This window comes from Pristiophorus japonicus, chromosome 1 (assembly GCF_044704955.1).
Source record: "Pristiophorus japonicus isolate sPriJap1 chromosome 1, sPriJap1.hap1, whole genome shotgun sequence".
NCBI classification, from domain to species: domain Eukaryota; kingdom Metazoa; phylum Chordata; class Chondrichthyes; family Pristiophoridae; genus Pristiophorus; species Pristiophorus japonicus.
In genome coordinates, this window is record NC_091977.1 from 93,365,823 (window position 1) to 93,380,606 (window position 14,784).

The window sequence follows — 14,784 nt, forward strand, 5'->3', positions numbered from 1 at the left end:
CTGCAGCATGTCATCTGAACCATCACCAGTTTCTGCACAACTGTAGAACTGAATCAGCTCACCTCACTTTGTTGACCTTTTTTTTTCCTCGCTGGAAATATCACTTCATAGTGAATAAATGTTCATTTGCTAAATATTATTTCTGCTATGATTAATGGGGCACTCCCGGTTGAATTCATTCCCACTTATTGAAGCCTTACCACCTGGCTATATCTTCCACCACCTACCCCGTCCAAACCACTGTGGTACTGTGGCCCTTATCACCAAATCTCACCTTGGTCTGTCCCCCTACTTCTCTGGCATTTTTTCCTCCTTTAAGCATTTCATCTGGTTCCATCCCTTTCACCTCTTTTTTAAAATCCTCTTTCTCTACTGTCCATTCATGCCCCATGCCAAGTTTCTCACTGAGATATCTTAATCGCTTTCCTCCCTCTACACTGAGCAAGTTCTCATGTTCTGTGATTTCAGCCTTCATCTCAACTCAACTTTCCCTCTCTCCTCTCAGTTCACTGCCCTCTTAACCCCCCCACCCCCACCACCTTCTTAAACACTTCCTCCATATAAACTCTCCTACCCATATTCACAGTAGATAACCAGTGGCAAAAATTTAAGGAGATATTTCTTAACTCTCAGCAAAGGTATATTCCAGTGAGAAAGGAAGACTCTAAGAGAAGGATAAACCATCCGTGGCTACTAAGGAAGTAAAGGATGGTATCAAATTGAAAACAAATGCATTCAATATTGCGAAGAATAGTGGAAGGCCAGGGGATTGGGAAATTTTTAGAAACCAGCAAAGGACCACTAAAAAAATGATAAAGAGAGAGAAGATAGTTTATGAGAGTAAACTAGCAATATAAAAACAGATAGTAAGAGCTTCTACAGGTATATAAAAGGGAAAAGAATAGCGAAAGTAAGTATTGGTACCTTGGAGGATGAGACTGGGGAATTAATAATGGGAAACAGGGAAATGGCAGAGACTTTGAACAAATATTTTGTATCGGTTTTCATGGTAGAAGACACTAAAACATCCCAAAAATTGATAATCAGGGGGCGATTGTGGGGGAGGGGAGACTTCGAACTATCACTATAACTAGATAAAAAGTACTAGGCAAACTAATGGGACTAAAGGTGGACAAGTCCCCTGGACCTAACGGTCTGCATCCTCAGGTCTTAAAAAAAGTGGCTGCAGAGATAGTGGATGCATTGGTTGTAATCTACCAAAATTCCCTGGAGTCTGGAGAGGTCCCAGCGGATTGGAAAACCACAAATGTAACATCCATATTTAAGAAAGGAGGGAGACAGAAAGCAGGAAACTAAAGACCAGTTAGCCTAACATCTGTCATTGGGAAAATGCTGGAGTCCATTATTAAGGAAGCAGTAGCAGGACATTTAGAAAATCATAATGCAGTCAAGCAGAGTCAGCATGGTTTTATAAAAGGGAAGTCATGTTTGACAAATTTGCTGGAGTTCTTTGAGGATGCAACGAGCAGGGTGGATAAAGGGGAAACAGTAGATGTTGTGTATTCGGATTTTCAGAAGGCATTCGATAAGGTGCCACATAAAAGATTACTGCACAAGATAAGAACTCATGGGGTTGTGGTAATATATTAGCATGGGTAGAGGATTGGCTAACAGAAAACAGAGAGTGGGGATAAATGGGTCATTTTCATTGGCAAACTATAACTAGTAGGGTGCCACAGGGATCAGTGCTGGGGCCTCAACTATTTACAATCTATATTAATGACTTGGATGACGGGACTGAGTGTAATGTAGCCAAATTTGCTGATGATACAAAGATAGGTGGGAAAGCAAGTTGTGAGGAGGACGCAAATAAGCTGCAAAGGGATATAGATAAGCTAAGTGAATGGGCAAACATTTGGCATATGGAGTATAATGTGAGAAAATGTGAGGTTATCCACTTTGGTAGGAAAAATAAAAAAGCAAATTATTATTTAAATGGGGGGAGATTACAAAATGCTGCAGTACAGAGGGATCTGGGGTCCTTGTACATGAAACTCAAAATGTCAGCATGTAGGTACAGCAAGTAATTAGGAAAACAAATGGAATGATGGCCTTTATTGCAAGGGGGATGGAGTATTAAAGTGGGAAGTCCTGCTACAACTGTACAGGACATTGGTGAGCCCAAACCTGGAGTACTGCGTACAATATTGGTCTCATTATTTATGGAGGGATACACTTGCATTGGAGGCAGTTCAGAGAAAGTTCATGAGGTTGATTCCTGAAATGAAGGGGTTGTCATATGAAGAAAGGTTGAGCAGGTTGAGCCTATACTGATTGGAGTTTAAAAGACTGAGGGGTGATCTTATTGAAACATATAAGATTCTGAGGGGGCTTGACAGGGTAGATGCAGAGAGGATGCTTCCTCTCATGGGGGAATCTAGAACTAGGGGGTATAGTCTCAGAATAAGGGGTCGCCCATTTAAAATGGAAATGAGGAAGAATTTCTTCTCTCAGGGTCGTGAATCTTTGGAATTTTCTATCCCAGAGAGTTGTGGAGGCTGGGTCTTTGAATATATTTAAGGTGGAGATAAACAGATTTTTGAAGGATCAGCGAGTCAAAAGTTATGGGGAGAAGGCAGGAAGTGGATTTGAGGCCAAGATCAGATCAGCCATGATCTTATTGAATGGTGGAGTAGACACGAGGGGCCAGATGGCCTACTCCTGCTCCTATTTCTTATGGACACCCTCTCAACCTCTCATGTGACCTCTCTACTCCCATTTTTCCAATCAGAGATAAGGTCATCTCTGATCAGGTCCGTGTATCCATCAATCACATCCTCCTTCCCCCTCCCAATCCCACTTCTTCTGAGTCCACTCCACGAGAAAACTCTCCCCCAAGTCACTTACAATGCTATGTTCAAATTCCCACCTGTCTAACCTTTCACCCTCAATTCGCCACAATACTTCTGCAACGGCTGATCTGCTCATTCAAGTCCTCACCTCCACCTTGTCCCCAGTAAAACCCTTACTCTCTCCTACCCATTTGTTCCACTTAGTATAGCCCCCATCTTCAGTCCTTAGTCCAGGGGACGCATAGAATCATAGAAATTTATACACAGAAGGAGGCCATTCGGACCATCGTATCTGTGCCAGCTAAGTGCAGACTTGAGCGGGTGCAGGACATTCTAAAAAGGGAGGGAGAACAGCCAGTTGTCGTGGTGCACATTGGTACCAACGACATAGGTAAAAAAAGGGATGAGGCCCTACGAAACGAATTTAAGGAGCTAGGAGCTAAATTAAAAAGTAGGACCTCAAAAGTAGTAATCTCGGGATTGCTACCAGTGCCACGTGATAGTCAGAGTAGGAATCGTAGGATAGCGCAGATGAATACGTGGCTTGAGCAGTGGTGCAGCAGGGAGGGATTCAAATTCCTGGGGCATTGGAATCGGTTCTGGGGGAGGTGGGACCAGTACAAACCGGACAGTCTGCACCTGGGCAGGACCAGAACCAATGTCCTCGGGGGAGTGTTTGCTAGTGCTGTTGGGGAGGATTTAAACTAATATGGCAGGGGGATGGGAACCAATGCAGGGAGACAGAGGGAAACAAAAAGGAGGCAAAAGCAAAAGACAGAAAGGAGGTGAGGAAAAGTGGAGGGCAGAGAAACCCAAGGCAAAGAACAAAAAGGGCCACATTACAGCAAAATTCTAAAAGGACAAAGGGTGTTAAAAAAACAAGCCTGAAGGCTTTGTGTCTTAATGCAAGGAGTATCCGCAATAAGGTGGATGAATTAACTGTGCAAATAGATGTTAACAAATATGATGTGATTGGGATTACAGAGACGTGGCTCCAGGATGATCAGGGCTGGGAACTCAACATCCAGGGGTATTCAACATTCAGGAAAGATAGAATAAAAGGAAAAGAAGGTGGGGTAGCATTGCTGGTTAAGGAGCAAATTAAGGCAATAGTTCGGAAGGACATTAGCTTGGATGATGTGGAATCTATATGGGTAGAGCTGCAGAATACCAAAGGGCAAAAAACGTTAGTGGGAGTTGTGTACAGACCTCCAAACAGTAGTAGTGATGTTGGGGAGGGCATCAAACATGAAATTAGGGGTGCATGCAATAAAGGTGCAGCAGTTATAATGGGTGACTTTAATATGCACATAGATTGGGTTAACCAAACTGGAAGCAATACGGTGGAGGAGGATTTCCTGGAGTGAATAAGGGATGGTTTTTTAGACCAATATGTCAAGGAACCAACTAGGGGGGAGGCCATCTTAGACTGGGTGTTGTGTAATGAGAGAGGATTAATTAGCGATCTCGTTGTGCGAGGCCCCTTGGGGAAGAGTGACCATAATATGGTGGAATTCTGCATTAGGATGGAGAATGAAACAGTTAATTCAGAGACCATGGTCCAGAACTTAAAGAAGGGTAACTTTGAAGATATGAGGCGTGAATTGGCTAGGATAGATTGGCGAATGATACTGAAGGGGTTGACTGTGGATGGGCAATGGCAGACATTTAGAGACCGCATGGATGAACTACAACAATTGTACATTCCTGTCTGGCGTAAAAATAAAAAAGGGAAGGTGGCTCAACCGTGGCTATCAAGGGAAATCAGGGATAGCATTAAAGCCAAGGAAGTGGCATACAAATTGGCCAGAAATAGCAGCGAACCCGGGGACTGGAAGAAATTTAGAACTCAGCAGAGGAGGACAAAGGGTTTGATTAGGGCAGGGGAAATGGAGTACGCGAAGAAGCTTGCAGGGAACATTAAGACGGATTGCAAAAGTTTCTATAGAGATGTAAAGAGAAAAAGGTTAGTAAAGACAAACGTAGGTCCCCTGCAGTCAGAATCAGGGGAAATCATAACGGGGAACAAAGAAATGGCGGACCAATTGAACAAGTACTTTGGTTCGGTATTCACTGAGGAGGACACAAACAACCTTCCGGATATAAAAGGGGTCGGAGGGTCTAGTAAGGAGGAGGAACTGAGGGAAATCCTTATTAGTCAGGAAATTGTGTTGGGGAAATTGATGGGATTGAAGGCCGATAAATCCCCAGGGCCAGATGGACTGCATCCCAGAGTACTTAAGGAGGTGGCCTTGGAAATAGTGGATGCATTGACAGTCATTTTCCAACATTCCATTGACTCTGGATCAGTTCCTATGGAGTGGAGGGTAGCCAATGTAACCCCACTTTTTAAAAAAGGAGGGAGAGAGAAAATAGACCGGTCAGCCTGACATCGGTAGTGGGTAAAATGATGGAATCAATTATTAAGGATGTCATAGCAGTGCATTTGGAAAGAGGTAATATGATAGGTCCAAGTCAGCATGGATTTGTGAAAGGGAAATCATGCTTGACAAATCTTCTGGAATTTTTTGAGGATGTTTCCAATAGAGTGGACAAGGGAGAACCAGTTGATGTGGTATATTTGGACTTTCAGAAGGCTTTCGACAAGGTCCCACACAAGAGATTAATGTGCAAAGTTAAAGCACATGGGATTGGGGGTAGTGTGCTGATATGGATTGAGAACTGGTTGTCAGACAGGAAGCAAAGAGTAGGAGTAAATGGGGACTTTTCAGAATGGCAGGCAGTGACTAGTGGGGTACCGCAAGGTTCTGTGCTGGGGCCCCAGCTGTTTACACTGTACATTAATGATTTAGACGAGGGGATTAAATGTAGTATCTCCAAATTTGCGGATGACACTAAGTTGGGTGGCAGTGTGAGCTGCAAGGAGAATTCTATGAGGCTGCAGAGCGACTTGGATAGGTTAGGTGAGTGGGCAAATGCATGGCAGATGAAGTATAATGTGGATAAATGTGAGGTTATCCACTTTGGTGGTAAAAACAGAGAGACAGACTATTATCTGAATGGTGACAGATTAGGAAAAGGGGAGGTGCAAAGAGACCTGGGTGTCATGGTACATCAGTCATTGAAGGTTGGCATGCAGGTACAGCAGGCGGTTAAGAAAGCAAATGTCATGTTGGCCTTCATAGCGAGGGGATTTGAGTACAGGGGCAGGGAGGTGTTGCTACAATTGTACAGGGCCTTGGTGAGGCCACACCTGGAGTATTGTGTACAGTTTTGGTCTCCTAACCTGAGGAAGGACATTCTTGCTATTGAGGGAGTGCAGCGAAGGTTCACCAGACTGATTCCCGGGATGGCGGGACTGACCTATCAAGAAAGACTGGATCAACTGGGCTTGTATTCACTGGAGTTCAGAAGAATGAGAGGGGACCTCATAGAAACGTTTAAAATTCTGACGGGGTTAGACAGGTTAGATGCAGGAAGAATGTTCCCAATGTTGGGGAAGTCCAGAACCAGGGGACACAGTCTAAGGATAAGGGGGAAGCCATTTAGGACCGAGATGAGGAGGAATTTCTTCACCCAGAGAGTGGTGAACCTGTGGAATTCTCTACCACAGAAAGTTGTTGAGGCCAATTCACTAAATATATTCAAAAAGAAGTTAGATGAAGTCCTTACTACTAGGGGAATCAAGGGGTATGGTGAGAAAGCAGGAATGGGGTACTGAAGTTGCATGTTCAACCATGAACTCATTGAATGGCGGTGCAGGCTAGAAGGGCCGAATGACCTACTCCTGCACCTATTTTCTATGTTTCTATGTTTCTATGTTTATGGCAGACAACTGGTTTAGCCATTCATCACCAGATCTGGCTGGACCACATCAAGCACTATTGTGTCCTGCTTTCCTCTGTCAAAACTGCTCAATTACATCATTTGTGACTGTAACCAAGGTGCTCTATCCCTCCTCATTCTTCTGGATCTGGCTGCAGCCATTGACATAGGTGACCACACCATCCTCCTCCAATGTCTCTCCTCAGTTGTCGAGTTGAGTGGGACTGCCCTCGTCTGGTTCCATTCTATCTATCCAGTCATAGCCAGAGAATTTCCTGCAATAGCATCGCTTCCCACTCCTGCACCATTACCTCAGGCGTCCGCCAAGGATCTATCCTTGGCTGCCTCCTATTTCTCATCCACATTCTGCTCCTCATCCTAAAACCCAAAGTCACATGTATGCTGACGAAACCCAGCTCTAATTCACCACCACCTATCTCAGCCCCTTCATTGCCTCTGTGTTGTCAGGTATACTTATCCGAAATCCAGTACTGGATAAGCAGAAATTTTCTCCAATTTAACATTGGAAAGACCAAAGCCATTGTCTTCAGCCCTCACTACAAACTCTCTTCCCTAGCCACAGATTCCATCCCCTTATTTGGCTATGGTCTCAGGCTGAACTAGACTGTTAGCAATCTTGATGTCCTATTTGAACCTGAGCTGAGCATCTGACACAGTATCCTCTCCATCACTAAGATCACAAACTTCCACTTCCTAAATATCACCCATCTCTGCCCCTGTCCCAGCCCAACTGCTGCTGAAACCCTCATCCATGCCTTTGTTATCTCCAGACCTGACTATTTTGATGCTCTCCTGGTCGGCCTCCCATTTCCACTCTCCAGAAACTTCAGCTCATCCAAAACTGTGCTGCCATATTGTAACTGACACAAAGTCCCGTTCCCCCATCACCGGTCCCTGAATGCCTTGATTTTAAAATTCCTCCACAGCCTTGTCCCTCCCTATCACTGTAACCATCTCCAGTGCTACAACCCTCCAAGAACTCTGTTCTTTCAATTCTGGCCTCTTGTATTGCCCTAAATTCCTTCATCCCACATTGGCAAAAACACATTCAAGCACTTTGGAGAGGATAACGATGTTGGAGAAAGGGCTATAATTAGTAATGACAGAGGGGTCAAGTGTGTTTTATTTGAGGAGGAGGGTGATGATGGCAGAGTTGAAGGGAAGGGGAAAATTATCTGAGGAGAGGAAAAAGTTAAAAACATCCGATAACATGGAGCCCAGGAAAGGAGATAGAGTGGTCAGCAGTTAAACAAGTAATGGTAGGAGGAGGCTCCATGAACATCCCCATCCTCAGTGATGGTGGAGGCCAGCACATGAGTGCAAAAAACAAGGCTGAAGCGTTTGCAACCAACTTCAGCCAGAAGTGCAGAGTGGATGATCCATCTTGGCCTCCTCCTGAGGTTCCACCAACACGGAAGCCAGTCTTCAGCCAATTCGATTCACTCCATGTGTTATCAAGAAACGCTGAACGTACTGGATATAATAAATGCTATGGGCCGCGATAACATATAACATCCCGGCTGTTGTGCTGAAGACTTGTGCTCCAAAACTAACTTTGGCTCGAGCCAAACTATTCCAGTACAGCTACAATGCTGAAATCTACCCGACAATGTGGAAAATTGCCCAGGTATGTGCTGGCCATGTAAAGGATAAATCCAATCCGGCCAATTAATGCCCCTTCACATTCAACGGCATGAACATTGCCGAATCCCCCACCATCAACATCCCAGGTCACCATTGACCAGAAACTTAACTGGACCAGCCACATAAATATTCTGGCAACAAGAACAGGTCAGACGCTGGGTATTCTGTGGCAAGTGTCTCACCTCCTGACTCCTCAAAGCCTTTGCACCATCTGCAAGGCACAAGACAGGAGTGTGATGAAACATTCACCACTTGATTGAATGAATGCAGCTCCAAAAACACACAAGAAGCTCAATACAATCCAGGGCAAAGCAACCCATTTGATTAGCACCTCATCCACCTTAAGCATTTGCTCCCTTCACCACCAATGCACCGTGGCTGCAGTGTGTACCTTCTACAAGATGCACTGCAGCAACTCACCAAAGCTTCTTCGACAGCAACTCCTCAGATAGTGAAGCCCGAACCCGCGACCTCTACCACCTAGAAAGACAAGGACAGCAGTTGTAAAGGTACACCACCACCTGCAACTTCCCCTCCAAGTCACACATCATCCGGACTTGGAAATATTTTGCTTTTCCTTCATAGTCACTCGGTCAAAAGCCTGGAACTCCCTCTCTAACAGCACCATGGGAGTACATTGATCACATGGACTACAGTAGTTCAAGAAGGCGACTCACCACCACCTCCTCAAGGACAATTATTGATGGACAATAAATGCTGGCCTTGCCAGCGCCATTCACATCCTATGAACAAATAAAAAAGGTTTGGTGACAATAGGCTTGAGGGAGCAGGAGGTGGGTCTCACGGACAAGATGAGCTTGGAGAGGGCATGAGGGAAGATAGGATGGAACCTAGAGAAAGATGCAATTTGTGAGATAGGGCAGGGGTGGGGGAACCTGAGGGAAGTTTGATTTGGTGAACTCGGGTAAGGAAAGGCAGCAGTAAAGGAAGCTGAACAATGGTCTCAATCTTAGTGAATGAGCTCCATGAGATCCTTGCACATGTTGGAGGTGAGGGTGGAGGGGGCAAGAGGGAGAAGTTTAAGAAGACAGTTTGTAATGAAAAGAAGCCGGGGTGAGCTTTGCATTCCAGGATGATCCTGAAGTGGTGTGTAGTTTTAGCAGAGGAGAGCAAGACCTGATAGCTCTTTACGTGATCCAGCCAGATCTCGTGATGAATGGCTAAACCAGTTGTGCGCCATAAACTTTCAAGTATGAATCCCTTAGAATTGTGGGAATGGAGATGGGAGCTGTACCAGAGGGAACGACCAGGGTGAGAGAGAGTAAGGGTTTTGCAGGAAACAAGGGCATCAACGAGACCTGGGTGTCATGGTTCTTCAGTCATTGAAAGTTGGCATGCAGGTATAGCAGGCGGTGAAAAAGGCAAATGGCATGTTGGCCTTCATAGCGAGAGGATTTGAGTATAGCAGCAGGGAGCTCTTACTGCTGTTGCACAGGGCCTTGGTGAGGCCACACCTTGAATATTGTGTACAGTTTTGGTCTCCTAATCTTTGGAAGGACATTCTTGCTATTGAGGGAGTGCAGCGAAGGTTCAACAGACTGATTCCTGGGATGGCAGGACTGACATATGAAGAAAGATTAGATCGACTAGGCTTATAGTCACTGGAATTTAGAAGAATGTAGAAACATAGAAACATAGAAAATAGGTGCAGGAGTAGGCCATTCGGCCCTTCGAGCCTGCACCACCATTCAATGAGTTCATGGCTGAACATGCAACTTCAGTACCCCATTCCTGCTTTCTCGCCATACCCCTTGATCCCCCTAGTAGTAAGGACTACATCTAACTCCTTTTTGAATATATTTAGTGAATTGGCCTCAACAACTTCCTGTGGTAGAGAATTTCACAGGTTCACCACTCTCTGGGTGAAGAAGTTTCTCCTCATCTCAGTCCTAAATGGCTTACCCCTTATCCTTAAACTGTGACTCCTGGTTCTGGACTTCCCCAACTTTGGGAACATTCTTCCTGCATCTAACCTGTCTAAACCCGTCAGAATTTTAACCGTTTCTATCAGATTCCCTTTCATTCTTCTGAACTCCAGTGAATATAAGCCCAGTTGATCCATTCTTTCTTGATATGTCAGTCCCGCCATCCTGGGAATCAGTCTGGTGAACCTTCGCTGCACTCCCTCAATAGCAAGAATGTCCTTCCTCAAGTTAGGAGACTAAAATTGTACACAATACTCCAGGTGTGGCCTCACCAAGGCCCTGTACAACTGTAGCAACACCTCCCTGCCCCTGTACTCAAATCCCCTCGCTATGAAGGCCAACATGCCATTTGCTTTCTTAACCGTCTGCTGTACCTGCATGCCAACCTTCAATGACTGATGTACCATGACACCCAGGTCTCGTTGCACCTCCCCTTTTCCTAATCTGTCACCATTCAGATAATAGTCTGTCTCTCTCACATTTATCCACATTATACTTCATCTGCCATGCATTTGCCCACTCACCTAACCTATCCAAGTCACTCTGCAGCCTCATAGCATCCTCCTCGCAGCTCACACTGCCACCCAACTTAGTGTCATCCGCAAATTTGGAGATACTACATTTAATCCCCTCGTCTAAATCATTAATGTACAGTGTAAACAGCTGGGGCCCCAGCACAGAACCTTGCGGTACCCCACTAGTCACTACCTGCCATTCTGAAAAGTCCCCATTTACTCCTACTCGTTGCTTCCTGTCTGCCAACCAGTTCTCAATCCACATCAGCACATACCCCCAATCCCTTGTGCTTTAACTTTGCACATTAATCTCTTGTGTGGGACCTTGTCGAAAGCCTTCTGAAAGTCCAAATACACCACATCAACTGGTTTTCCCTTGTCCACTCTACTGGAAACATCCTCAAAAAATTCCAGAAGATTTGTCAAGCATGAGAGGGGATCTCATAGAAACATATAAAATTCTGACGGGATTGGACAGGTGAGATGCAGGAAGAATGTTCCCGATGTTGGGGAAGTCTAGAAACAGGAGTCACAGTCTAAGGATAAGGGGTAAGCCATTTAGGACCCAGATGAGGAGAAACTTCTTCACTCAGAGAATTTTGAACCTGTGGAATTCTCTACCACAGAAAGTTGTTGAGGCCAGTTCGTTGGATATAGTCAAAAGGGAGTTAGATGTGGCCCTTATGGCTAAAGGGATCAAGGGGTATGGAGAGAAAGCAGGAATGGGGTACTGAAATGCATGATCAGCCATGATCATATTGAATGGTGGTGCAGGCTTGAAGGGCCGAATGGCCTCCTCCTGCACCTATTTTCTATGTTTTCTATGTTTCTATGTTTCAATGGTGGAGGTGAGGGTGTGATTGTGTCGCTGCAGAAATGTTGGGGCCAACGGAGGCCCAAAGGCCATACAGTTAGGAATTTGAAAGTGTCATTGTAAGTGGTTTGTGGGTGGGTACAGAAGTAAATGTGGTTGGGAGCGGGGAGGGTGAAGTGGGGGTGGGGGGAGAATGTGAGTGGAGAGAGAATGTGAGTGGAGAGGGATACACGGAAGTGATCAGAGATGGCCTTATCTGTGATTGATATGATGCGAGTAGAGAGGCCAGGTGAGATGGCATCTGCAGTATTTTGCTTTTCAGAATTTTTTCGGTGACCCTGGTTCTGTCCCAATAGCCAGTGCTGTTTTTTGAGTTCAGGGTTTTTTTCTTAGTGGTCAGCTTTTTTGAAACTGTTGGTCAATTTTTGCTAATTTTGCAGGTTGGCATGCATGTGCATATGGAAACAATAGAGATCTACATATGTATTACCTGGAATATATAACACAGAAAAAGACCATTCCACCCAACCCGTTCATGCCAGCGTTTATGCTCCACTTGAGCCTCCTCCCAGCATTCCATTATCTAACGCTATCAGCATATGCATATCTAGCCTCCCCTTAAATGCATCTATACTATTCGCCTCGACCACTCCCTGTGGTAGCAAGTTTCACATTCTCACCTCTCTCTGGGTAAAAAAGTTTCTTCTGAAATTCCTATTTGATTTCTTGGTGACTATCTTAGATTGATAGCCTCTAGTTTTATTTTTTCCTACAAATAAGACTTAAAAGATTTGGATTTACATACCGCTTTTCACGACCACTGGATGACCCAAAGTGATTTACAGCCAATGAAGTACTTTTGGAGTGTAGTCACTGTTGTAATATAGGAAACACGGCAGTCAATTTGTGCACAAGCAAATTGTGATACTGACCAGATAATCTGTTTTTTTGTTCTGTTGATTGAGGGATACATATTGGCCACGAAACCATGGAATACTCCCCCATTCTTCTTTGAAATAACGCCATGGTATCTTTTACATCCACTTGAGAGAGCAGATGGGGCTTCGGTTTAACGCCTCATCCGAAAGATGGCATCTCCGAGAGTACAGCACTCCCTCAGCACTGCACTGAGTAGCTGCAGAAAGGCTGGGGCCAATGGAGGCCCAAAGGCTGTACAACCTTCTGACCCAGAGCCAAGAGTTCTACCCACTGAGCCACAGCTGACACTGGAGTGGAATGTCTACTCTATCAGAGCAGTGTAGCGATTTGGGTAAAAAATAAACAGAGTATGACAGGAAGGGACAGAGAGTTTAATGGTAGCAGCGCAGCAGATAATAAGGTCAAAGCAGGGAATAATGGTAAAAAAAATTAAATTAAAGGCTCTTTATATGAATGCATGGAGTATTCGTAACAAGATAGACGAACTAGTGATACAAATAGAGATAAATGGGTTTGATCTAATAGCCATTACAGAGACGTGGTTGCAAGGTGACCAAGGTTTTTTGAAAGACAGGCAGAATGATAAATGGTGGTGGTGGGTAGCCCTCATAATAAAGGACGACATAAGGACAGCAGAGAGAAAGGATCTCGGCTCGGAAGATCGGGAAGTAGAATCAGTATGGGTGGAGATAAGGAATAACAAGGGGCAGAAAACACTGGTGGGAGTAGTCTATAGGCCCACTAATAGTAGCTATCCCGTTGGACAGAATATTAATCAAGAAATAATAGGAGCTTGTAATAAGGGTAATGCAATAATCGTGGGGGACTTTAATCTTCATATAGACTGGGCAAATCAAATTGCCAAAGGTAGTCTAGAGGAGGAGCTCATGGAATGCATTTGGGACAGTTTCCTAGAACAATATGTTATGGAACCAACCAGGGAACACGCTATTTTAGATCTTGTATTGTGTAATGAGACTGGGTTAATTAGCAATCTCATAGTAAAGGATCCTTTGGAGCAGAGTGATCATAATATGATAGAATTTCACATAACATTTGAGAGTGACTTGCCTAAGTCCGAAACTAGAGTTTTAAACTTAAATAAAGCCAATCACATAGGTATGAAGGGCGAGTTGGCCAAGGTGGATTGGAAAATAAGATTAAAAGGTATGGCAGTAGATAAGCAGTGGTTAGCATTTAAAGAAATATTTTATAATTCTCAACAAAAATACATTCCATTGGAAAACAAAAATTACGCAGGAAAAGTGATCCATCTGTGGCTAATTAAATAAGTTAAGGATAGCATTAGATTGAAAGAAGAAGCTTATAATGTTGCGAAGAATAGTTGTAAGTCTGAGGATTGAGAGAGTTTCAGAAACCAGCAAAGGATAACCAAAAAATTGATAAAAAGGAAAAAAAGACTATGAGTGAAAACTAGCAAGAAATATAAAAACAGATTGTAAGAGCTTCTACAAGTAAGTAAAAAGGAAGAGAGCAGCAAAAGTAAACATTGGTTCCTTAGAGGCTGAGGCAGGAGAAATTATTATGGGGCATAAAGAAATGGCAGAAACGTTAAACAAATATTTTGTATCTGTCTTCATAATAGAAGATGCAAAAAGCATACCTAAAATAGTGTGGAACCAAGGGTCTAATGAGGGTGAGGAACTTAATGTAATTCATAGAAGTAGAGAAAAAGTACTAGAGAAACTAATGGGACTAAAAGCCTACAAATCTCCTGGACCTGACAGCCTACATCTGTTCTATCAGTTCTAAAAGAGGTGCCTACAGAGATAGTGGATGCATTGGTTTTGATCTTTCAAAATTCCCTAGATTTTATAATGGTCCCAGTGGATTGGAAGGTAGCAAATGTAACTCCACTATTCAAGAAAGGAGGGACAGAGAAAACAGGGAACTACAGGCCAGTTAGCCTGACATCAGTCATCGGGAAAATGCTGGAATCCATTGTTAAGAAGTGGTATCAGGGCATTTAGGGAATCTTAACATGATTAGGCAGAGTCAACATGGTTCTATGAAAGAAAAATCCTGTTTGACAAATTTGTTAAAGTTTTTAGAGGATGTACCTAGCAGAGTAGATAAAGAGGAACGAGTGGATGTAGTATATTTGGATTTCCAAAAGTCATTTGCTAAGGTGCCACATAAAAGATTATTACACAAGATAAGGGCTCATGGGATTGGAGGTAATGTATTAGCATGGATAGAGGATTGGTTACTGGACAGAAAACAGAGAGTGGGGATAAACGAGTCTTTTTCAGTTTGACAGGCTGTAACTAGTGGGGTGCCGCAAA